A 26543-nucleotide genomic window follows, 5' to 3' on the forward strand; every position below is an offset into this window, starting at 1 on the left:
TGGGCAGCGTCCATCCTTCCCCTGCCCTGGGAGATGCCCCAGCCTGACTCTCCTCTTCCTGCTTTTTATACCTTGTGTGTGCTGTTTGTCGACTGACCCTCCTCGGAGAAGGGGTCTGAGACCACCCTGTCCACAGCCCCCAGCAACTGGCACGGTTCCCAGTGCGTAAGAGCTGCCACACTTGGCTGCTGGGTGAGAGCAGAGGACGCAGCCATCAGAGCAAACAGGCAAATGGAATGGAAGCCTCAAGGGCACTCACTGCCTGGCCTTTGGAGGCTGCGATCTCAGTCTTTCTGAACTCACTGAGAGAACACTGAGGGAATTAGTGTTAAGGAATAACTGCATTTCAAAACTGCATCAACTTTTGAGATACCACAAGATTCCACCTCCATAGCCAGGCCCACCCCTGCCAGGGCGTGGGGCGCCGAGCAGAGCCTGGCCCCTGCACCTCCACCCACCGCCCAGGGAGCAGTGCCTAGAGGTCCATCCCAGACGGAGGTGCTTCAGGCCTCCGGCGTCTGCTGATCTGCCCTGGGTGTGATTTCCACCAGCCCACAGTGCTCATCTCTGCCTTCGTACTCTGCCGACGATCTGGCCCTTACCACCAGGCTCTCCACAGGGCAAGCCCTTGACTCTGACGTTTTTGCAGAAGATCCCAGTTTTCAGAGTCAGAGGTCAAATCACAGGCAGGAGTTAGGCAGAAACAGGTCCGTTTACTTTTTCTCTTTGACTTATATTTAAGTCTGTCTTTTTTTTTTTTTTTTTTTTCTTTTTGACAGTTTTGCTCCTGTTGCCCAGGCTGGAAAGCAGTGATGCAATCTCCGCTCACCGCAACCTCCACCTCCCAGGTTCAAGTGATTCTCCTGCCTCAGCCTCCCAAGTAGCTGGGATTACAGGCACCTGCCACCACGCCCGGCTAATTCTGTATTTTTAGTAGAGACGGGGTTTCTCCATGTTGGTCAGGCTGGTCTCAAACTCCCAACCTCAGGTGATCCACCCGCCTTGGCCTCCCAAAGTGCTGGGATTACAGGCTTGAGCCACTGCACCCGGCCAAGTCTGTCTTTTAATTACAAGTGCTACACAAGCTTGTAACACATTTAAACAATAAAAAGGTAAAGGACATGGAGAGTGGTGGTCCCTGTCTGGGTCCCTGCCACTCACACGTCAAACGCCCTCCCGGGCAGCGCCGTCACCCTCTGCCAACGCTCTCGGTTGGCTCCACGGGTCATTTTCTAAAAGCCCCTCCTCTGGCCTCTCTCAGTGTCCTTTGAGCTCGTGCCCCTGGCTCACGGCTGCACGGGGCGACATGCGTGGCCTCACCACTCTCTCATGCGTTAGGCACCATCTACTTACAATTCTTAGCTGAGTCCTTGTGGCGTCAGTGTGGAGGTGCCTCAGCCTGCACAAGCGCAGAGCTGCCTGGAGGAGGCAGGGTTGTGACTGAGACCATCAGAATGGGCGGGAGGCAGATGGCGACCTTTGCCACACCACGAACGTGGCCTTGCTGGGCCGGGGAGCTCTCTGCCCTGCGAGCCCCCATCTGGTGCAGGGATGTGGAGCTGAGATGCTCTTGGTGATGCATCAGGAGCTGGTGCTGGGTCCACGAGGGCCCTCTCCATGCCTGGGCCGGCAGGGCCCGCACCAGCAGCTGGCGTCCATTCTGACGAGGGGGTTGGTAAGCACGCTGGATACCAGCCACACAGTCATAGAGGCTCTGCAGAGACGACACACAGCCGTGAAGGGCTCCAGAGAGCTTTGGTGGAGCTGGCCTTCGGGAAGAAGCAGAGAGGAAGGGTGCCACCCGTGGGGTGCTGGCTCATGGCCCGCCAGGCTGGTGCAGCCTGCTGCAGTGGTGTCCTTCGAGGTCAAGCCCCCACCCCGTGGTAACCAGCTCCGGGGGGAAAGGCCACAGGGACACAGATGTGGGGAAGCAGAGCCCATGTGGTGTCGGTGGTCAGAGGGCTCTGGCCACAAGGTTCATGTTGGCAGATAGTGACAGCCAGCCTGGGTCAGAGCCCGCACTGAGGGCTTCGAACTCCCACTGGAGCTTCTGGTGTCGGAAGGGTAGTGGTGAGGTGTGGTTAGGAAGATCGGGAGGGCAGGAATTGGAAGGGCAGCTTAAAGGGAAGAAATGTGGCTGCAGCCCTTTGCTGTGTGTCCTGAGGGAGGCGCTGCCTGGTGCCCACGTGTCAGGAAACACTCGGTCAGGAGAATCCGACCAGGAGAATTCCTTTCACCAGAGTTTGTATCAGGTGGGTTCTCAGAATCAGAGACCCCAACGGTAAACCCACTTCCCTAGTTCCAGGGCCCTTAAACTCACTTCACGCTGAAGCTCTTCTGTAATAGATAACTCCCATAATAGATAGCTCCTGTAACAGATAGCTCCCATAATAGAAAACTCCTGTAATAGATAACTTCCCTGTCTTTCCCCAGCGAATGCAGCCTACGTGACCCACCGGTTCTATCCTACTGACGTGGATTGTGTTGTGGGAAGAACGTTGACTGGCAGCAGGTAACTCTAATAGGCGGGTCCTCTCTGGGCTGCAGCAGAGCGAGACATCCTTGGTCACACACCCAAACTGAAGTCCTGGTGTGCACTGTGAGCTGGAGGAGACACAGGCCTCAGCTCCAGTCGGCAGGATTAAGCCGTGCTGTGATGGGCTGAGGCATAAGCTACCGGGAAATCCAGTAAAGGATGTTTCTCTGCCTTTTAAATTTTTAAATATGAACAAGGGACATAAAGTCCGTGTTTGTTTCTGAATTGTAGTGTGTTTTCTCCAGGAATTAATTCAAGGAGTAAAAATCTTCCACCCAGACATATGTCAAAATATCAGTAAGGAAGGAAAGGTCATATTCTGCTTCAGGAACTTTGAAAACGCGTCCCAAACTATAGCTTAACAGGCTTCACAGCGCAGCAGCTCAGCTCGGGCTCCGCAGACCACCCTTGGGTCTGGCCAAGGACGTGTGGGGTAGCTGACAATGCCGTGATTCCACCAATGGCAAATCCATCTGCTCCTGGCGCAGCTGTTTACTGGCTTGGCTGAACTGTTTGCGTGAAACCAAATAGCGAACGTGTTACAGTTGAGTCCCACTTGCAGGCGCGACGGCGACTTCACTAGCACCGTCCGGAAGGCGTCTCCGCACTCCTGTTCGGGGCCTGCTGTCAGAGAGGGCGAAGGCCAGCGGGAAGGCTGTTTCCAAGGGGAGCGACCGGGGCGAGCACAGAGCTTTGCCTTTACAGTTCAGCAGCGTGCCTGCGTAGGAGGGAGGGTGGGACACAGGCTGTCTTCCCTCCAGGCTCTGACTTTCATTAAAAAAAACAAACAACACTCACAGGTTTCCTTTCTTAGAAGCAAGGTCTTGATACAGAAGTGTTTATCCTGGTCTGCGTTCCTGGAGGCCCCAGCAGCTGGCCCCATTCTCCTTCTCACAAGGGACTTCTGGGCCCAACAGAGGCTTCACCTCAGCCCACAGAACTCACTCTTGTTTTCAGGAGCACCGGGGGTCCCACAGGGGGCAGGGCAGCAGGTAGGCAGAGCAAGGGGCTCACCTTCCCACAGCCGGGCTGCAGTGGCCTTGCAGCAAAGCAACAAGCAGCAGACACCTCTGGAGCTGCACGAAGGGCACAGCACAGCCACTGCCTGGAACCGGAGCACAGTCCAGAGGGGCTGCTGTCTCAGGACCCCAGGGAGTCTCCCCCGCTGGGGCTGTCTCAGGACCCCAGGGAGTCTCCCCCGCTGGGGCTGTCTCAGGACCCCAGGGAGTCGCCCCTGCTAGGGCACACAGCCGCAGGTCTGGGCCCGGCTCAAAGAGCTTTCCATCAGGAACAGCTCAAGTGGGCTGCAGCCTCTCCGTGGCAGGGAGGGTGTGAGGCCGTCGGGGTCAAGGAGGATGCGGTGTGAGGTCCCTGACTCAGCCCCGAGCTGCACCCAGGAAGGCACGCGGCAGCCGGGGCTGAGGGGACAGGGTCGAGGGTGGACTGTGGACAAACCTGGCACGGACGGCAACATGGTGGGCGTCGTGAGGCAGGGCCATGCCAGAAGAAAAACCAGGGAGCCAGGGAGACCTCGCCTGAAGAAGCTGCCAGGGAAGGTGACTTGAAACTTTGCATTCTCCCTTTGGCTTTGATGACAGGAAACAACTTTACCTGTTGAGCTGGTGCCTTTTCTGAAAGCGAGTTCTCAAAGCCCTTCCAAGTGTGTTCTGCCACCTGGACTGAGGCTTCTGCCCCAGCTTGGACAGCCAGGCATCGTTAGCGGGGATATTAATGTTTTATCAGGGCTGTTCTATGAGAGGCCAGGCGCCAGGTGTCCTCCAGACTAGACCCACCTGTGGGACTCAGCGCTCCAGCCCCTGCTCCTAAGAAGCAAGTCTGAAGAGGGCCGTTCTGTGAGGCAGTGGCAGAGGCCTTGGCAGGAACCCCTGAACCTGCCCAGTGGAGAGGCTGAGCTGTGTCAAGAGGGTGGCAGGGCTGCTCCTCCACTGTGCGTCCTCACTGACCGAGGGTGTGTTTCACAGCAGTGACGGGCGCCGACTGATTGAGGGTGTTTCACAGCAGTGACGGGTGCCGACTGAGGATGTTTCACATCCGATGGTGATGGGTGCCGACTGACTGAGGATGTTTCACAGCGGTGATGGGCGCCGACTGACTGAGGGTGTTTCACAGCGGTGATGGGTGCCGACTGACTGAGGATATTTCACAGCGGTGATAGGTGCTGACTGACTGAGGGTGTTTCACAGCGGTGATGGGCGCCGACTGACTGAGGGTGTTTCACAGCAGTGACGGGTGCTGACTGAGGGTGTTTCACAGTGGTGACAGGTGCCGACTGACCAAGGATGTTTCACAGCAGTGATGGGTGCCGACTGACCGACTGACCGAGGATGTTTCACAGTGGTGATGAATGCTGACTGACTGAGGGTGTTTCACAGCAGTGATGGGTGCCAACTGACCGACTGACCGAGGATGTTTCACAGTGGTGACGAGTGCTGACTGACTGACTGACCGAGGGTGTTTTACAGCGGTGACGGGTGCCGACTGACCGACTGACCGAGGATGTTTCACAGTGGTGACAGGCGCTGACTGACTGAGGGTATTTCACAGTGGTGACGGGCGCTGACTGACTGAGGGTATTTCACAGTGGTGACGGGCGCTGACTGACTGAGGGTATTTCACAGTGGTGACGGGTGCTGACTGACCGAGGATGTTTCACAGCAGTGACGGGTGCTGACTGACCAACTGACCGAGGATGTTTCACAGCAGTGACGGGTGCTGACTGACCAAGGATGTTTCACAGCAGTGACGGGTGCCGACTGACCAACTGACCGAGGATGTTTCACAGTGGTGATGAGTGCTGACTGACTGAGGGTATTTCACAGTGGTGATGAGTGCTGACTGACTGAGGGTATTTCACAGTGGTGACGAGTGCTGACTGACCGAGGATGTTTCACAGCGGTGACGGGCACTGACTGACCAAGGATGTTTCACAGCAGTGACGGGTGCCGACTGACCAACTGACCGAGGATGTTTCACAGCGGTGAACGTCCTGAAGACAGAAATGGAAATTCCCTCAGAACATCTCCATTGTCTGGGCTCTCCCATCTTCACGGTAACACTCCAGGATGGTCTGTAGTCAAGAGCGGGCGGGTTGCCATGGTTCAGGTCTGCAGTCACTCCCTGAGCTGGAAAAGCCCCTGTGGATTCTGGAGGTCACACCTGCTCAAGCCCGTTCCTCCACTCTGACAGTGGTGACCCTGGGAGGTGGCCCTGGGAGTCAGATTCTCAAGGGCAGAGTCAGGGTGAGAAGCTCCGAACTTTGAGGGAGAATCTGTGCCTGCTCTGCTCTGCAGGGCTGAGCACACCCCAGGGCCTAACCAGAAACTCCCTTGACAGGTGAATGATGAAGGAGGAATCACAAACCAGCTAATGGCTGTGTGCTGTGTGAGCCTTTTCCAAACTCTAGACCTGGTCTGCTGTTGACGGCCACTTCCAAGCTTCTGTGGCCCTGCCTCTGCGAGTAACCACATGTACGCTGTTTCACGTCTGCAGGATCGTATCCGAAGAATAAATTCACAGGAATAGAATTGTTCACATGCATTTGCCATCTGATGGATGTGGCCACTTTTCTGTTCTTGGGAAGAGACGGGCTTTACGCAGCCTTCACAGCGCACGAGACACTGACTGCCCACACCCTGGTCCTGGGCAGGGCTTTGTGAGCAGGTTGAGCATTTTTTTCATGTAAAGTGCCTTATATTTTGTTTTCTGTGAACTCAGTTGAAATCCTTTGCTTCTTTTTACTTATTGACTTACTGGTCTCTTTCTTATTGATTTAAATATTTGGAAATGACTTTCTGGTATTAATTGCAAATTTATTTTTCAGCTTGTTATTCTCTTTTGATTGGCTCGTGGTGGTGTTTCGTTCTAGGCAGAAGTTTTTTATTTTTGTGTCATCATGTTTCTTAGCATTATTATGGCTTCTGGGTTTCGTCTTGTGTTTAGATCTTCCATACTCCAATGTCATAAAAAATTCTCCCATGGTCTCCTCTTTGCTTCTTTTCTTCTTCTTTTTTTTTCTTTCTGGCAGTTACACCTTTGCTCTATTTGGAATTAATTTTGGTGTAGAACCAACTTTATGGTTTTTCCAGGAGACTACCTACTCAACGTCATTATATGACTATCCTGTTTCCCCTCATGATTTAAATGTCTTTATCATATAATTTGCAGTATTTTGAAGTCTATTTCTACACTTTCTAATTATTTATTTGCCAGTAACATTTTTAAGTGGACATAGTTTTAAATGGAATTTTATAACATGTTTTCATATCTGATCATAATAGTTTTCTCTATTATTTGCTTTTTCTTTTAGGTTTGTCTTATCTATTCTTAAATATTTCCTTACACACACTTAGATTTAGCCTGTCTGATTTTTTAAAGGTTAGCCTTTTAACTGGGATCCTATCATATGTGCAGAGACCAACTTTGCAAACTGAAGCCTGTACACCTGCCTGGCTTCCGCCCCATCTGTGCGCGCCGCTCCGAGGCAGGGCCGATTTCCTGGTGTAGATCTTTCACATTTTTGCTAACCTTGTTGAATTACATTTTTGCACATTTTTTTCAATTGCTCCATCAGGGTTATCCAGATGTACAATAAAATAATCTGTAAGTAATCATCGCTTTCTCTGCTCCTTTCTCATTTCTGCACTTCCAGTTTCTTTGCCTTAATTGCACGGGATGTGCCTGCAAAGCAGTGAGAGAAGGCAGCCTGGAAACTCTGAGTGTCTTGTCTCCCTCACGGCTATGGCGCACGGTCAGGATGAGGCAGAGGTCATTTATCAGGTAAAAGAACTATTCACCACTTCCTGTTTTATCAGGAACATTTCAGTCTCTACTTCAAAACACAGAGGAGGAGGTTGACTTCCATCCACTGTTTGCCAGCATGTCTAGGGCTGGTCATACTACTTTTCTCTTTTGCTCTATTAAATGGTGATTGATATTAATAGACCCAACACTGAGCCACTGCTCCTTGCCCTGGGCAGCACAGCCCACACTGAGCCGTGGTGTGTGATTCTCAGCGTGCTGCTGGGCTTCGTTTGCTCTGTTTCACTGGGCTCTTTGCTTTGCTATTGACACTTTAGGTTGGTTGGTAGTTTTGGGTTTTTTTGTTTTTTTGTTTTTTTTAACTGGTCTCTGGTGGCAATGTCATGCTGGCTTCAGAAAAAATGTGGAAGCTTTCCTTCTATTTTCGTTTGGGGCAGTTTAAATCCTGTTGGAATAGATGGGAAATGGCACAACTGAACATTAACATTTTCCGTTCTTTATCCAAGTAACCTTGAAATGGGTCTTTTAATGTGTCTCTGTCAGAACTTAAAATATAAATCAGACATTACAAAGAAAGTTCAATCTTATTTCAGTTGAGATAATGAAGTCTAAGAGCTGGAGTTTGGTGAAAGCCCAAGGTAGAGTTGTCCTTAAATCCGTTTGGTGCCAACACACATTTGTCGGTTAATTCAAAGGTTGTTTGAAGGCCAGATTTTAATCTGACTTAGGCAACACTCTTGATGCTTACAAGCTGCCATGGTGAATGATACAGAAGACTCCAATTCAGGGAGGGACAAATCCCTGTTTTTAAGGAGCGTAACGTCCTATAGAGCAAGGAGTCTCATGGGCCTGACCTTGCCCCGGACAGACCTGCGGTGACCACACAGTGGGTCTTGGAAGAGTTGGCGGGAGCTGGACTTTTGAAAGGGTAGAATCGAGGCCAAGAGGGGTCATCCAGCCTGGGAGGACCCAGGAAGGGAAGGTCAGTAGGGAGGGGTCACCAGTGCTCACTGCGATGGAGGGATGCTGTTGAGCTCAGGAAGGCTGAGCTCCCAAAATGGCCAGTGAGACCCAGGCTCCCGACGGAGGACCCGTCCCTTCCGGTGAGACCCGGGCTCCCGACGGAGGACAGGTCACTTTTACAAGGAGACTTTTAAAACAGATTTTGCAAAATTCTGGGGGCCACGAGTGATGATACCTGGGCCCGGGGCCTTCTCCATTCCAGGCAGAGCCATGATGGGCTGACTCCAACCAAGTGGTGGCTTCTCTGTGTCCAGATGGGATCTTTCAGGGGCACTGACTTCCCAGGGCGTTTGTGGGATGTGGGCATTCTGTGTCACCCCACTTATGCTCAGCATCCAGTGACAAGAAGGCCCCAGAGAGCCCGGGGCAGAGCTCGGCCTCCGTGTCTGACGCCAGCTGTGCGGCAGGCCGGGCGACTCAATCATCTCAGCCAACGGCAGGCAGCCCAGGGCCTCTCTTCCTGGGAGCAAGGACGCTGGTGTGCTGTGCCCCTTGTGATAAAATGCCGTGGTTCCTGTGGACACAGAGCTTCCTCACCTGTGCTGTCTGAGACCCCGCGTGGCCTCCACATGCCATGAATGTGCAGTCCGCATGCCCTGAGGCCCAGCATTCTGGCACTCACGCCAGTCCTGTGCAGAGCAGGCCCACGCTGCTATTCTTAGTCCCAGGATTCCAAGCTCAGACGAGAGTGAGGAGGGCTCCCCACAGACATTTGCTACCAGACTGTGAGACGCTGGCAGAAATAGAATGTAGACTTTGTGACGCTCAATCCCAGGTCTCGCTAAAGAAAACGCAGGCTCAGTTTGGCATTAGTGTGTGCCTCGGTCTCTCCATCTCACGCGAGTGACGTATCAGCACTTGGTTGATGTCCTTAGCAGGGAGGAGGTGGTTCGCCTCTTTTGGAGACTGCCATGAACTGGCTACTGCAGCTTCCATTATCAGCTCCTCCACTCAAGCTAAAAACTCAGGAACTCCCTCCGGGGGGTGGGATCCGCAGCTCCCACCCCTCCACGATTGCAATGTGCCGTAGGTCCCTTCCGGAGCAACTGAGCAGAGCGTCTTCCTGGGACTGTGGTCCATGGGCGGCCCTGCTAACCGCTAACTGCAGCCCATGTGTCCTCAGCACACCAGGTCTCCAAAGCGGCATAGGGGAGCAGATGTCCACTGCCGTGGGGCGGCTTCTGGGCAGCTGCTGCCCCGGACTGGGAGGCTGAGAATCCTCAGCCTTAGATTCCAGCCTGCAGTTTGGGAAAGGCACTGGAGCCAGGTGAACAAGAACAAGCCTCCACCCAGCTCTCAGACTGGTCAGCCATATTCCCAGCTCTACCTGCTCTGAACTGTGGGGAGAAGGGCCAGAATGGAGGTGGGTGAGTGCTGAGGGAAAGGAGGTGGGAGAGAGGTGAGAAAGGAAAATGGAGAAGGGGAGCCTGGCCTCCCAGCTGCAGAAACCCCGGCTCCAGTCTGCCCCCCAACAGCCTGCTCCCCCAGCCCCAGACCATCCCTCAACCTTCTGACCCCCCAGGTCCTTAGACCACGTCCCAGCCTGCTGATCCCCCAGCCCCCAGCCCCCAGATCATTCCCCAGCCTGCTCCCCCAGCCCCAGAGCACCGCCCAGCCTGCTGACCCTGAGCCCCCAGCCCATCCCCTAGCCTGCTGACCCCCCAGCCCCAGACCACCCCCTAGCCTGCACCCCCCCAGCCCCTAGCCCATCCCCCAGCCCATCCCCCAACCGGCTGACCCCCCAGCTCCAAGCCTATTCCCCCAGCCTGCTGACCTCCCAGCCTCAGCCCACCACCCCCAGCCTGCTCCTCAGCCCCCAGCCCACCCCCGAAGCCTGCTGATGCCCCAGCCCCCCCCACCCAGCCCCATTCCAGAGCACAGATAAAAGTGAAACCTGAGCGGCAAATGTTTGTGGAGCCGCCGCCAATCAAGGGCTTCGTTGCCAGGGTAACCGGGACACTTCATCAGCTCTGAGAACAGATGGTCAGTGAGTAACAGGCAGCATATGTTCCCGTAAGCCCTGACACGGGCACAGATGGAGGGTGGGCGGGAGGCTCTCCTCCCTTCCCATGGGTGCGGCATTGCCGAGAGGCACAGAGGCCAGGGGAGCCCTCGTGGTGCTGGTGAGTGCAGATTACTAACACGCCAGGGCCGCTCCCAGCCTGGCTTAACCAGAGCGCTGCACTGTTAACAACACCGGGCACACAGGGCCGCGAGCTGAGGCTGAATCGCATCCAGGAATCCTCACTAGCAGCCTGCCCACCTTCCAGTGTCACTGTCTCAGGCCTCTGGTTTCTGTGGATGTTTGCAGGAGAAATCAAACTGCCCTTTACAGGATCAAAGGAGAATCTGATGCCTTCCGGGCATGGAGGTGGGGGTCCCAGAGGGTGCGGCCAGGTTCGCGTGCGCTGGCCACTGGCTGGTGTGACAAATGATTCGTCTCTCAGACCTTGTATTCCCTGTATTTGATTTGGCCCCCCAAAATGAGGTCCCCAGTCTCTCCACTGTCACCAACATGAGGATAGCTCAGGGAGCAAGGATCTTGGTGATTCCATCGTCGATTGCCAGCATGATTAAAGCAACTGCCTTTCACCAAACATCTACTATGCCCAGACCCTTGATACACCTCTGGGATCCCATCTCTGCCGGCCAGCAAGGGTGGAGGAGGTGTCTAGCCTGGCTCTGAGTTCTACGCCCAGCTGGGCTCCAGGGAGGCGGTCTTGTGGTCACAGGCCACAGGGCAGGCCTGGCTGTGTCTGCACTGGGGCTATGCTGTGGCCAGGAGAAGCCAGGCACCCTTTCTCCCGTGGACAGTCCTGCCAGCTTCAGAGAAGCCCTGGGCTCCTTTCTCCAGTGTCTGCTGGTCCTGGTGCAGCTCTGTCCGGAGTGGGCACAGCTTCCCAGCTCCCATTATGTCTCTGGTCTCTAATCTCAGGCCTGTCTGTGCTCTACACGAGTCTGCCTGGTTCACCAGGCCCCACAAATTCACTGCTCACCGGTACCCAATACAAGCACAGCTCTGACCCTCTGGGGTCCTGTAACAATCTTCAGTTGGATCCTATCCCATCCCAGGAATCTCCACAGCAGATTTCTGCTTGGGCTGGATGTGTTCCAGTCCTGAGCAGGGCTCTGCCCTATGGAGAGGCCTTCGATATTCCGCCTCTAGGTCAAATGTGGTGGAAATCCATCTGCAAGCTCAGAAGTTATCAGGAAGAAGCCAGCAGGGGCAGCCACTCGACAGTTCTCCTTTCCATAACAAATCAGGTTAAAATCTGCAGGAGCAGGCTTGACTGACTAGAGGGATCAATCCAGTACAGAAACAAATGTCCCGGCATGCTTTGCAGGGAGCCTGGACACAGAGACAACGTTTGCATGAATGAGACCTGCCAGGTCCACTGGTGCCAGTGAACAAACTACTTACGGCAGTGCCCAGTCAGACGAGCTGCCAGGAAAGCCAGGAATTTCCTTTCACCTGCTTTCTGCTTGACTTGGTTTACCAACACTATACATCCAAGAGAAAAAAAATTAATGTGCATTTTCTCTTCAGGGGCACTTGTGTGAAAAACATGTGTCTGCCTGTCATCATCCCTGGGTGAGCCCACGGCCACCAATCCCTGGGTCATAGCTCCCCAAAACCAAGAGAAACAGCTGGCGGGACAAAGCCAGGGCAGCCCTAAACACGCCACATCACCCCCGTGCCATGCGAGGGAAGCTGCAGGGGCATCTTCAAGGAAGTGTGTGAATCTGAGTAAATTTTACAGATTAAAACTTTTACAAATTGTATAAAATTTTAATCATTCCAATTCAGCATTTAGAAAAATACTTGTTTAGTGGGAATTTATAGCTATAAACGCCTATCCACAAACGAAGAAATGCTTAAAATCAATGACCTGAAGTTCCACCTTAAAATGCTAGAAAGAGAAGAGCAAACATAACGCAAAGTAAGTGTTAACAAAAACTAAAGAACAGAAATCAATGAAATAAAGAGCAGATGACAGAGAAATTTAGCAAAACCAAAGTTGGTTCTTTGAAGAGACTGGCAAACTTGATAAACTCCAATTTTATAGAATGATCTATAGAATGATCAAGAAGAGCGAAAGCACAAGCTAGCAAGGCCAGGAATGGAGGAGGGTCATCATAACAGACCCTACAGGCATCAGGAGAATCAGCAGCAGATGGTCATTGTCCTGTTAGGGCTCAGACTCAAGACAGCTTTTTGGACAGAAACCTGTGTATCAATTGTGATAGTTACATGGGTATTTCCATTTGTTAAAAATGCATAATTTTGTTGGATGTACATTATACTTCAATGAACTTGATATCAACAGTAAAAAGATTTTCCTGCCTTCTTAAGCAGAGATAAGTTTTCATGTTCCTCTGCCATAAATTCAGACAGTCATTACACTTTTCTCTAATTCCACACACTGTGAGGCCCTTGGGAGGTGAGTGCTGGTTGCTTCTGCCACAGTGAATGCCCATAGCAGGGAGCAGTTGGACCCATCCTCTCCCCAGGGTCAACCCACACTTTTCCTTGGTGCCAGCCCTCACCCTCCAAGCCTCTGGTATGTGGCTTCCACCAGCTGCAGCCTAGGAAGCCGTGACATCAACAGGGTTGGCTCTGGGGCTGCCCAGGCCTCTGAAGGAGATGGGTGTCCTTGTGCTGTCAGGATCAGGTGCTCTGAGAGGGCCTGGGAGTCACCTGTGCTTTCCCCAGGCAGTAGCCACACTTAGGAGGAACCGGAGGTTGTCAGATGAATGAGCGAGGTGCCCTTTGGGGCCCACTAGGCTCTGGGATCTCTCATGACCAGACATGCATTTTTGCCTTTGTTTAGGCAAATAGAGCCATACACATAATTATTTCAGTTGGGCCAAATCTGTAAAAGGAAAAAAGAAAGATTTGAAAACTCACTCAAAATGATGCATTTTGGGAACAGGAATTTTACAAAACCCAATCAAATATTTGTCGGATACCCACCATGTGAAGTCACTGTCCCAAGCCTTGTGGGGGACACGAAAATGAACAAAGCAATCCCCTGCCCTCAGGGTCTCCCAACAGCCCAACCAAGGCTGTGTACCTCCCGTGCTGAGAGCTGGGCCTGAGCCTCGTGTCGGGGAGACCTGGAGATATTCCTGGGGAAAGGCGGCATCACGCTGAGGCCTTTGGTGGACAGAGAAAAAAATCTCAAGATATTTACCCAGCTTTCCACTCAATGTCCCAAAGTACTAAGGCTTGCTTCAAGTTAGTTTTTTCTTCCTAAATCAGGCTCGTGTTGCTCGCAGTTTCTCCGCCCATGGAAAGCTCACCTCAGTAGATGCTCAGCTGTGCCAGGCATCTCTCGTCCTCCCGGGGTGGCTGGGGGCATTGACTTTTGCCCACCGTGAAACCTGCACTCTGCACACAGGGCTGGCTGTCCCACGTGCCCGCTGCGGTCGGTTCCAAGCTGCAGGAGTGACGTCTGGAGTCTGGTTCTCGGGACCTGCCCATGTCGTCATCGCACAGATTCGCCTCAGGTGGAGGGAATGGAGGGGCTGCTGTGAGACCGTGAGTTTCTCCAGAGGACTTTGACGTCCTCCTGGTCCCCCAGGGTAAGCACTTCTTTCAGGCGCTGGTACAGCCAAATAGGGCAGTCAAGGTCACGGTGCTGAGTCACTGCAGCCTGCCCCATCCCCTGCAAAGTGCTGTCTGAAGCGAACCCCAGCCTTCCCTCATTGACGTGGTCCCAGGCACTGTCCCCCAAGCTGTGCTGCCTTCCTGGAGGCTCAACCTGGAACTTCCAGAGGCTTGAGGAACCTGACTAGGTTGCTATATGGGAATGCAGATGCTAAATTTAGCCCTGCCCATCTCAATCCCGAATTCCAAAGCAATGATTGACAAGTTTTGCCAGTAATTCATGACTCCAGAGCGTGTAGTCCAGGCATCCACGAATCCTCAGCCATGGGATGGAGGGTAGCAGTGACCAACGGCTGCATGGACAAAGTCAGGACATGGAGGGTGGGGGGGGAGGGGAAGCTGCGGGAAGACCTGCGGCACCCACAGGCCTCACCAATAGCTGGGGTGCCAGCTCTGCACGGCACTGGTCGCCATGGACTTCCAGTCCAGCCACCCTTGTGTGTGTTTCCTCGGACCTGAGCCTGCAAGGACAGAGCACACTCATCTCCTCCCTGCTGTAACCTGAGCTCCCCATCAGCTGAGGTCCAGGCCAGGACCAGCATGTCAGGCTGAGTAGCTAAGAAAGGAGAACCCAATTCCACACTCAGGGTCTGCAACCAGAACTAAGACAAGGAGAGTGTTTGCAGAGAGGCACGTTGTTTACCTGCAGAGGGGCCACTCGTCCGGTCTCTGCAGCCACCTGTGATTTCTGGACCCTATTGGACAGTGTTTTTGCTATGGCTGCTGTGATACATAACTACATACCTCGTGGCTTAAAGCAACACACATTTATTATCGTACAGTTCAGGAGGTCAGGAGTCCAAAGTGGGTCTCACTGGGCTAAAATGAAGGTGTCGGCAGGGCTGGCTCTTTCTGGAGTCTCCAGGGGAGAACTGTTCCCATCTTTTCCACCTTCTAGAGGCAGCCAGCACTCCTTGGCTCATGGCTGCATCACTCCAACCTCTGTTTCTGTCTGGCCCTCCTGCCTCCCTGTTATGAGGACCCTTGAGGTGCACGCAGGGCCCACCTGGATAACTCAGGACCATCCGATCCGACAGCCTCAACTTAATCACACTTGCAGAGTCCCTTTGCAGACCCCAGTCTGGTGGGGACAGCAGCAGTCCCCACCACCTGCCCGTGTGCCCCACCAGCTGCCCCATGGGCCTGCCATGCTCTGAGCTGTGTGTAGCATTGAGGCAGGCAGAGCTTGGCAACCAGTGACAAAGACAATGGGGATGAGACCATGGACAGCAAGGAGCAAGGTACTGGGACCACACCCCAGTGCCTCTTCTCTTCCCTGGGCCAGGCCCTTGTCAGAGCCTTCCTGCTGTTCAGTGAGTGGGATAGGGAGGGAAGAAAGGCCTTCACCTGTCAACAGCAATCAGCCTCATGGGGCCTTGGAGGGCGAATTCCTCTGCAGTTTGCGAGTGTCTGAGAAGACTGAGTGCTGAGTGAGTGGAGAGCAGGCCTGGACATCCCACACAGCCAGTGCCTCCACACACCTGGCCCGAGCCACTGTGAATTATTTTATCCTGCCGTTGTCCCCTTGGCACGGCTAGAACCTTATTAATTGGCTCTCCATTGCTGCATATATATGCACATAGTTTACTACGGCACGTGTATTCCCATTGCAATGCCTACTCCCAGATAAATATCACTTTCTGTCAGAGCGCCTGTCTCTGTTGTTTAGGTTTACGTAAGTGGTGTCTAGAGCAGAAGAAAGACCGTGATGGGAAGGAACTGGTGATTCTTAGAGCTGGCGTGGAGTTCGCACCTGAGCCCTCTGAGCTCTCTGCGTCTGCCGCTTGCTTTTCTACCCTGGTGAGTCTTTGCTCAGGCCGAGTCTCGCTCTTTTTTGGTAGAGGCATTTTGATGTCATAGGAGTTTGTTTTGGTGATAAGGCCACCTTTAATCAAGGACCTTCCATCCCTGCTGAGATGATAAAAGACCTTGTGTCTTTTCCAGCAAGTCCTTTCTGGTATAAAGTGTCTGATTCCTGCAGAATCTCCATTCTGTCTCTGAGGCGTGTCTTTTTTAGTGAATTTGCTTTTGATTCTTTCTGTGCACCTAATTTGATATTTTGTTTGATGTGGCTCTCTTCTCTTGCTTGTTTCTGGAAATCTTCTAAGAGCAAAAATAAGCATTCTAAATGCTGGACACAGGATGGCTCACTAAAAGCCACTAGAGTGGTTGCCACTATCTAAAACACTGGTCCAGACTCCTGACATTCTCTTGAGAGGATTTATAGGATTTTTTTGCTCTCAAGAGATTAATAAGGAACGGAACGGGATTCTCAAACATGAAGATGTGCCAGGTATTCTGGGACTCCAGCTGTCTGTATTGTGGCCCATTCTCATGCACATTTTTAAACTGAAGGGGCAAATTACACCAAGGAAAATTCAGAGCTCAGTGGTCATTATCCGAACTTTCTAAAAGAAGATTCTACAACTATAGAGTTAGCATTGTAAGTCCTCTATTTTTTTTTCTGCTTATGTCCAATCTGCTGACCCTTCTGCTGGTATTGAGATAAAACTCACTGCTTATGATACTCCAGCCAAGGTTCTTTTAAAAAAGTCTTAAAGGGCTTTCAAATTACTGGCTTTACAAATTACAACAGCTCCATGGTAACCAACAACCTAGACACTTTTTGAAAATGTAAATTTAGATTTGCCTAACAGTTGCTTAGGGTGATGGAACAGTTAATTGAAGGACTGATAGTCTAAAAGGAAAGACCTAGATAAATGTTTATAAAAGTTAGGCTCTGAGATCAAACAGGTCAAAATCTGGAGCTCAGAGCAGTAATACAATTTTTTATATCTCTGGCATAAACATTGCTTTTTCTGTCATGCAGGAGCCAAGGGAAAAAAGCTCCCAAAACCTGCTAAAATGTTTCCCACCTGCATTGACCAGTCAGGGGCAAGGAAACCAGACTGCAGACAAAAGGCAGATGTTTTACTAATTCAAGGCTACTTGGACATTTTCTTTTTCCTTTTATAATTCAGCCAGTTCAAGGTAAAACATAAACATTAAAAATTTAACACTAAACTCATTTGAAACAAACAAAAATGTTTTTTAAAACCAAACTGCTTAACCCAACACTTTGCTGCACAGCCTTCATTAGACTATCTGCAGGGCAAAGAAAGTTTTCGCCATGTGAACAGTTCCCATTTTGTCAGAAAGATAATTTGGATCCAACTATCATTTATGAACCAGTGAGTTCGTATATTTTACTGTCTCATGACTAAAATTCTACAATGAAAGCTATGAGAGCTTTGTGTATGTATATACCTCTAGGTGTGTTTCTGCATATGTGCATGTATTATGTTTTACGTTGTATCTACATGGTGAAATCTGGCAGAGTGGGCCAGAAGTCCCTAAGAAATTCCATTGAGATTTGCTGAAATGAGTGCTCATATAAAGTATACAGCTATTAACCTAAATGTCTTCTATTTCATGTGACCTAAGTAGATCTTTGATAAATAAGCTGGTTTAAAAATCATTGGTAAAATAAAACTGGAAGTATCTTCAAAATTGTGAGTATACATTTTTGCCTGGGTTTACTGGTGTGATAGTTTTATATTTGTCTCTGCTAGATGTTTTAAGGTGTTCAGGGTTTGACACAAAAGTTGTAAAACTATAAACTCAGCCTAAAACAGAGTGATCATCGTGCAATTCTTCGATAAATAAGACTAATTTAATATTGTGGTTTAATAAGAACAGCTGTGTCTTCAGAGTTATTGGCTAAATGCCCATATATTTAACTTTAAGGTTCTTACTTAGATGAATGCCTGATATTCACAGGCTATAAAAATGGTTAACAGGAAATAACTTGAAATGATGACAAGCTTTGTCTAGTATCTCAGTTTTCATAACTAATCTAGGCAAATTGTTAAAAATAAATTAGGTAAATGTAAATGGAATAAATGCTTATAAATAAGCTTTTCATGTAATTTGAAATCTTAACATTATGTTCAGTTAAACAACAGATACTCATTAAATGTCTAGATCATTTCTAAATAAGATTTAAAAGCCTGAAACATCAATTGCTAAACATAAATATAAATTTGTTCTTGTCTTCTTACATTTTATAGAAAGACTAAATGTATTTGGGTCTATTAATATATATAAAACACTATGTTATATGGAGAAACATATTTCTAAGAATTATAAAATGGCTCTCATCCATAAAATACCAATATGTGACAAACAGTTCAAAATTGCTTGCCAGAAATTAAGTTACTAAGAATTAAAATTCTTATATATATATATATATATATAATTCTGCATATAAAACATACAAAAAAGGAAAATGTGTTTTTGATTAGAAAAATAAAAAAGGCATAAAATGGGTTCTTTATTGAGAAAAAAGAATAATTCTGTCTAATTCACAGGTTATTTAAAGGTTGTTTCCAAATATAGATTTAGGAAGGAAACAGAGGCAATACAGCAAGGAACCAGTAAATAGGAGAGAGAGATACGAGGAATGTTGTGGGTATGAAGATGCATTCTTGGTAAGGAAGGCTATTAAAAAGAAAAGAGAATAATTTTATATAAGAAAAAATCTTGAGTAGAAATTGTTGTCTTAAAACAGCTGGTTATTTAAGAAAGTGTAAATGGGGCACAAAGCAGAAATTCTAAGTATGTTGCCAAACGTCGCAATGAGTTGTGATGAGGTTTGTGAAGGATGAATTTATAAAAGGAATTAAGTTGGCTATAATTAGAAGAAAATTATTTATAAGTCTTTCTGAAGATTGAGCTTCAATATTAAAAATACACGAATACAAAACTAAAAACTTGGTACTCTATGTTAGAACAAGCTTTTCTTGAAATTTTGATCTCGTCTTAACAGCAGCTTTTCTCTTTTCTGTTTTGCAGTCTCCATTGAGTTTCCCTAGTTTCATATTAGATCTGCTTTTTTCATTCAGAACAGTAGTTTCATTTCTCAAGGCAGCGTTTTCCTCTTGAAGCCTCTCAGGTTCATATCACAGAGGCTCTTCTGCTGGATCTCGCTGCACATAACTTGCCGGCCAGGCATCAGCACTCTGCTCTGAGGCCTGGGATGACAACTCTCTCCAACTTCATCAGCTCCTGTAACGTTTTTCTCCAGCTCTAATTCTGTTGTGAGGGCCTGAAGCAGAAATGTTTGCCTTGGAGACCTAGAAAAGCAATGCTTTCCCCCAGTATAACTTGATTCTGTACTCTTGGCTTTCTTGATGAGTCTGAATTGTTCCGTGCAACCAGGAAATCTCACATGCTGTCACTAAGAGCTGTGCACTCGGACTTGCTGAAGGTACTGGTTTTCTTACAATATGGGACACACTTATAAGTTTGGACATACATTTTTTTTCTGTGTTTAATTAAATTCAAGTACCTTTCATCAGATTCAATTTCCAAGATACTTCGATGGGCTTCCCAGAAGGAAGAGCAATCACAGCGCAGGAGGGTTTCTTTACCTTCTTGGTAACTGGCCTAAAAAGCCCAAAGAATTTACCTTTTACCAAGACAGTTTCCTGTGTTGTCTTCATTAGGTTTTTGATTACTTAAGAAAACAGCTTGAAAAGGGTTAAGGTTTTAAAATCCATGTACTTTTCTGTATTGCTTGTGAAGTCTTTTGATTATTACTCTGATTAAATGACTGTATTCTGGTTAAATGAAGTTATTTCACTGTGACCTGTCATTCTGTTTTGGTCAAGTGTTTTGAACCTTTTTATATCCTTGGCAGGCTTCCCCAGGATTGAAATTCTAAATTCAGTCTTTTTGGCCTATAATTAACTTTGAAATTTTCTAGTTGGGCCCCTGGAGAGCCTCACAGAATGTTCTCTCTCATCTTGTAGAGATATTAAATAATAAGGCTTATTTGATAAATTATACGGAAAGCATTGTGAAATGATAAGTGATACTAGATCATTCAGTTACATTTATGTATGTTATGGATATGAATGTTTCAAAAATTATATAAATTCATAGAACTCCAATATGTCATCAGCCCTAATTCTGGATATTATGTTGTGTGCTATAAAAATAACTATTTCCTTGTTACTTGCTGATTATAATAAAATTCCATCAGAGCTTTAACCATGGCTATTCTAAGTTATTATTTTACATTCTCCCCTAAAAGCGTCTGCAGTCAGACTCATGGAAAAGATTTCAACAGGTGCTCTTTCATATACATTTCTTATAACTTTAAGATCAATAGAATAAGTACCAATTTTTTTTTTTTTTTGAGACGGAGTCTCGCTCTGTCACCTGGGCTGGAGTGCAGTGGCCGGATCTCAGCTCACTGCAAGCTCCGCCTCCCGGGTTTACGCCATTCTCCTGCCTCAGCCTCCCGAGTAGCTGGGACTACAGGCGCCCGCCACCTCGCCCGGCTAGTTTTTTGTATTTTTTAGTAGAGACGGGGTTTCACCGTGTTAGCCAGATTGTCTCGATCTCCTGACCTCAAGATCCGCCCGCCTCGGCCTCCCAAAGTGCTGGGATTACAGGCTTGAGCCACCGCGCCTGGCCAATAAGTACGATTTTAAAAAAAACTCTAATGAAGAAACTGGTGGGCTCATGAAACTGCTCATCAAGGTCAAGTAGAACAAAGATTAATCACTTGAGATTGATAATGTTTTTGTTATTTTTATTTAAAACATTATTAGTTCTTTACTTGTTTTGCTTTCCAGGTGTAAGGACATTTTCTCTCTTAAACTGTCTACAATTTACAGCAATTTGGTAAAGAATACTTTTGTGATGGAAGCATTTGGTTTTTTTTCTTCTTTCTTGATTTCTCCAAAATTTGAAAATCATTCATGAGCATTTTTATGGCAATAAAGTTATTGGCTAAGTTCAATAAAAATCGGCTCTCTCTTTACAACAGAATACCATTTAAAAATTGTTTCTTACTCTGACTTTGACTGGTGAATGTACACAGAATGCCTGGTTTCAAGGGTTCCCAGACATACAGTGAGTAGATAAAAATGGTCACTTCCTGGCAGGCGCAGGAACTTTAAGACTGTAAGTAAAATCTAAAGTCTGCTGTGGTTTGGCTTCCTAACCCCCAGAAGTTTTTAAATCTCAGATTCCTATGCGACAAATGTAGGGATAAAATGTTTCTGAAGAAAAGCTATAATACACCTCTTATTAGATTGCAGCTCTGTGCATTGTTTTCAAGCTCTGGTTATCTACCTATAGACTAGACTTGAATTATCCTAACTCCTCCAATCCAACTTTCTTACATAGAGTTACTAAAATTGAATACTGCTCTCTTCCTGAAGCCCTTTAAGCTGAAACTATATAAATTTTAAGGAACAAGTTTCATGTCTGATGTTTGAGGAACACCCAACTTACCAAACATCCACTGCCATAGCCAGAGACGTTCAAACTGCAAACCAGGCTGAGAACTGGATGGTTCCATGCTGTAGACAGCTTTTTCCGACGTTAGAACAGAACTCTGTATCATAATAAGACTTTTACCCCTCTTAATGCCCACCTATTTCACTTGACGGGATCATGGCCAATTGATTTATCCAGTTGGCTGCCTTTAAGCCTAGGTTCGTGGCTCAAAACCATTATGCAGACTAGGATAGTCACATTACTAATAATTTTACTTTGAATTTCCCCATTTAAAACTTGGTATTTGTTACTTGTTAAATTTTTGTAGACGTGCAACTCCTAACAGAATAATGCTCGCCCAGCCCTTTCAGATGATAACAGAAGACTATGGAAAAAGACAAAATTGAACTTAATACTAGATTTTAGGTAGACTTAGCCTGACAGCCACTCCCTTCAAACCTCCCTTGTTGCTCAGATGTGGCTAAAGGGTTTTGACACTGATCCCTACCCACCCATCACAGCCCACAATGTGGGACCACACCAGCAACCCAGGGCAGGTCCATCTTGGCACCAGGGAGCATCAGACCTCATTGCAGCAGGATTGATCGGTGATACTTTTGGAGAGAGACCTTGATCAAAGTGGAAAATGTGGACGCGGTAAGAATCAAAATCAAAATGGGGTCGCTTCTGTTAACAAATGCTCTGACGTGCTTGCTTCGGCAGCACATAAACTAAAATTGGAATGATACAGAGAAGATTAGCATGGCCCCTGTGCAAGGATGACACGCAAATTCGCGAAGCGTTTCTTATTAAAAAAAAAAAAATGCTCTGATAAATAGAGCTGGGACAGACCCTAAAGGGAGGGTGGTCATGCACCACTGCGCAAAAACAATTGCAGAAGACTGAAAAAATCATCACCCTGCACAAACGCTGTTGCAACCTTACACAAAAAACACTTCTACATCTGTCCAGCAAGTGCCTGTCCGGCACTGAACTGGAATCTCCCTCGTTATTCATCTTTGCAGCCAAGGATACTTATCTCAAAACAATCCTGCGTTCCTCCTCACTTTTCCCTTAAAAACCTTTGTCTTCTTTGACTTCCCTGAATCTGCACATCATTTACTAGGGCACATGTATTTTCATTGCAGTGTCCTATGTCCCAAATCAATGTCATTTTCTCTTAGAGCCTCTCTCTGTGTATTTCTGCTGACAGCCTATTACCCCCACCCCAGTTGCACTCACTCTGGACATTTGGACAACAATGTGGATGGACATCATGGTTCTCTCCCCACTCCTGAAATGGATGCTGCAGGCAGGGGGCTAGTGTGGCAGGAAGCCCTGAGGGCCTGTTAAAGTTGCAGCTTCTCTTCCATGAAGGGTACAGGAAACACGTTTTGGGGCATTTACTGTGGCTTGTTTTAGATTAACTTGGAAAAGGGAGAAAACACCAAATATTTTCCATCAATGTTCTAAATGTTAATTATTTAACAGTCTCTTTGCTGCTCAGAACTGAGAACACTTTTATCTGATAGTTTTTCGTTTCTTTCCAGTGTTTGCAGTAACAATGAAGTCAAACGCTACGACGAATTTAGATGTGGAGTGAATGAAGTGTCCGGCCTTCATCAGATACTCAAGAAATTCAGACGGAGCAGATGTCCTTGCACGTAATTCACACCTTAAGCCCAAATATAATGCAATGAGTTTTTATTTTGTTTCAAAGCATCAATGTGTGTTCTTTTCCTGCGCGTTCCTTAACAAATGTTATGGCTCTAAATTTCTGGGCGACTGTTTGCTAATGAATTGTTTCTATACCACATCATCCTGAGGCCAAAAGGCGAGTGCAGGAAGATCTCTGTTCATAGCTCTAAGGTAGCAGAGCCAGCCTGGGAGCAACTTGAAGATGAGAACTGTCTCGTGCCTTTGTTGCCCCAACACTGGGCACAGTAATTGCTCCAGAAAGGGGAATGAGTGAATAGACAGATGCCTGAACAAGCTCCTGGGCATCCAGGAGTGTAACTGCTTAGCATGTACGATGGGTTCGTGGATTTTGTCTTTAAAAGTAAGCTTCAAGTTAAGTGAACAATAAAACTTGTGTAGACAAATTAACAAGGATGATGCTGAAATGAAAATGGCAATCATCAGGTAATACGTTTTGTGACTTTATTCACTTACGGAAGGTAGACATTCTCTATGGGGGGTTTCTGTTTGTTGCGGCCCTCCTCATTTGATGGGATCACGTCTGATACGCAGGCAGATAAGTTGGTGCATTTATTTTCTTTCCTGTAAAATGTTCTTTGACTTTTGCTGATAGTTTTCAAGAAGGTATTTTCCATGAAACCACATGAAAAGAAAAACAGAACCACGTCTCCCTGAGGAGCTGACACATCCCCTGTGGATTCCCTGCCCCAGCTTCCCCCATGCCCCCAGCTCTCATGAGCCTCTGTCCTTCCTGTTGAAACACAGAGCAGCTGGGACCACCGTGTTTCCAGATGTTCGGGAGCATCTGGGCTGGGCTGGGCTGGCGGGGGGCGGGCTCCCTGCATGCCTGGGGACGCTGCCCACTGAGCTGTTCTGTGCTTCCAGGCAAGGACAGTCTTAGAATGTCCATCCATGGTGACCCACAGCTCCTGCTCCTTCCAAGGTGAAGGTGAATCCACACACCTCATAGGCTCCTTCATTTAATAGCTTTTCAAATGACTAAGAATGTGCCAGAAGCTCCACAAGTCAGTGGAGACTCAGCCGTGCACAGGACAGAGCCCTGCCCTTGGGGAATCTGTGCCAAGCAGGGCAGAACAGACCTGAGCCGGTAGGTCTAAGTGCTCAGGGGCCAGGTGCATTATCGCTGCCTGCCCTCTAGCCTGAGCTGGCGTCTGAAGAGGGCAACCTGCTGGTGGAGGTGAGGTCTGTGCCCGACACCTCCATGGTCCAGAATGTGTGATTTCTGGGAGGCAGCCACACTGGAGGGGACAGCCTTCTAATCCATCACCCCTTAATTGGCTTTGGAATGTATACCCTTATTTAGTGGAAGATTTAGTTCCTCAACTGTGTTTTCTAGGTTAACACTAAGCCAGCTGGGCACAAGAGGATGCTGACCCGGAGCAGCCGGGAACCACGGGGGGTGAAACTCATCCAGGAATATGCAGGAGCTGAAGCGCTTTCCTGGGCTCCCCCTGCCCAGGGCCTGTGTGCATTTCAACGCATATTTCCTCAGGCCTTAAGAATGCCACCACAGCAGCCATGCAGCCATAGAACTGGCGGCTTGGGACAGAGGGTCTTTGGGAGAAGCCACGGCTGCCGGGCGGCTTCTCAGGACACAGGTCCTGCTCTGGGTGGGGCAGAGCTCTCTGGTACGTGGGAGTGGTGGGTGGCTGTGTGAAAGGTTGCTCAGGGGACGTGGATTACGGCCTCCACTGTCCTGTGTCCTCACACCACCACGGCACCCATCCAGCCCACTGATGACTGGCCGGAGGTTGTGAGGCAGCCCCGGCCGCCCTCCTCACATGCCTGGACAGCTGGCACAGCCGCAGACATTCAGCCAAGGCAGCTCCACCTGGACCATCTCTGCACATCCACCTGTGTCCTGTACAGGGGGCAGGCTTCTTGGATTTAAATTCCTGTTCCAGCTAGTAGGCAAGAGAGGAAGAGAAGAGCAGCTATTGGGGGCCTGAGTGCAGTAGGAAAAAAAAATAGAGAGACTTTAGGTCAAGGCCAGGCCCGTTTGTGCTCCTGGGCTAGGGAGGGGTGTGGAGAAAAAATTCACTGAAAACAGGATGAGGGACTCATGGCTCTCGAGCTCCCATCAGACATGTTTTTGTAACACGTCTCAAAGGGACAAGGATAACATTAAACTACGTTATGCTTAGTAAATTCTTGATTTTATTTATTTGTTATTTTTTAGAGACAGAGTCTCACTTTGTCACCTAGGCTGGAGTACAGTGGACTGATCTCGGCTTACTGCAGCCTCCATCTGCCTCCTGAGTTCAATCGATTCTCCTGCCTCAGCCTCCCGAGTAGCTGGGATTACAGGCGCCCGCCACCACGCCCGGCTAAATTTTGTATTTTTAGTAGAGACTGGGTTTTGCCGTGTTGGCCAGGCTGGTCTCGAACTCCTGGCCTCAAATGATCCCCCCGCCTCAGCGTCCCAAAGTGCTGGGATTATAGGTGTGAGACACTGAGCCTGGCCAAATTCTTGATTTTAAAAACATCTTCTCATTCTTCTTTATTGGCTTGTTTTAAGCGGTTATTCAACTTTGTATTAAAAAAGAAACCTGTCAGTTCACCAGTATTAATTCCTAAAAATGATTTCAATAAGAGCTGAGTTCAGCTGCACACTGGGCCAGAAGGCAGCAGCCAGGGACGGCCAGGGTGTCGCCGGGGGCGGGGCTTATCTTCCTTTCCGTTGTAAAAAACAATCTAACCTCCTGAAAGGGGATCCCGGCGCTCCCTTCTGTCCGGCCCACTTGGGCAGGTTTCCTTGGTAGTTGCGGCCTGAGCTTGCATTTGGCCTCAGGTCCCAGGCTGAGTTTTACCAACAGCAGCGCAGTGGCTGACCAGCCTATTCCGAGGCTGCAGCCGCCTCCGAAACCTCTGACACAGGCAGCGCCCTCCAGGCTGGGGAAAGGTCTGCACGCGCGCCAGAAACACAGGAAGGGAAGGCGTCTCCGCGCATCAGGGGCTGGCTCACTGGTTTGTGGATTTTCCAGGCTCTTAATAATTTCTTTTTCTAACCATCTTTCAGCCGGGTGATCACGTGTGAGTGTTCCAAAAAAAAGGAGGGGATAGACCAACGGCGCTAAACAGCTTACTGAGAAGGAAGGCAGAAAACAGCAATGGGATTAAAGGGTCAGATCGTGAATGCACCGACCCTCCTTTTTTTTTTTTTTTTTTTTTTTTTTTGAGACGAAGTCTGGCTCTGTTGCCCAGGCTGGAGTGCTGCAGTGGCCCGATCTCGGCTCACTGCAAGCTCTGCCTCCCGGGTTCATGCCATTCTCCTGCCTCAGCCTCCTCCTGCGCGCCCTCCTGCGTGGGTTTATCTCTGCCTTCCGCACACTGGACTCAGGTCCTCAAGGGCAGGTGCCCTCCTGTGTGGGTTCATCTGCCGCGCACTGGACACAGGTCCTCAAGGGCAGGTGTCCACAGAACAGCTTCCCAGCATCCAGACTCAGCGCCTGGCACATCATAAGCCCTGGTGCAAGTTCTGTAATGAATGAGAGAACCAGTGTGGCGCACTGACTTCCTGGC

General features: G+C 48.9%; 1 long non-coding RNA gene and 1 other non-coding gene across 4 annotated transcripts in view; both read left to right on the forward strand.

The window, feature by feature from the left end:
• Positions 1–20093, forward strand: part of LOC105487622 (uncharacterized) — a 32574-nt gene extending 12481 nt beyond the window's left edge. Inside the window, exons 2-5 of one of the 3 annotated variants that reach the window (XR_011623206.1) lie at positions 2434–2512; positions 7206–7333; positions 13741–13924; positions 15679–20093. This is a non-coding gene — a long non-coding RNA (uncharacterized lncRNA). Of the gene's footprint in view, positions 1–2433; positions 2513–5507; positions 6218–7205; positions 7334–13740; positions 13925–15678 lie in introns of those variants that run through there. The other 2 variants (XR_011623207.1, XR_011623208.1) reach the window with 2 other exon arrangements.
• A 1916-nt stretch (positions 20094–22009) lies between these two features.
• Positions 22010–22116, forward strand: LOC112427699 (U6 spliceosomal RNA). Its single transcript, XR_003019405.1, has one exon. It is a non-coding gene; the product is annotated as a U6 spliceosomal RNA (small nuclear RNA).
• Positions 22117–26543: the final 4427 nt, after the last annotated feature.

Source organism: Macaca nemestrina, chromosome 5, assembly GCF_043159975.1.
Source record: "Macaca nemestrina isolate mMacNem1 chromosome 5, mMacNem.hap1, whole genome shotgun sequence".
In the NCBI taxonomy this organism is placed as follows: Eukaryota; Metazoa; Chordata; class Mammalia; order Primates; family Cercopithecidae; genus Macaca; species Macaca nemestrina.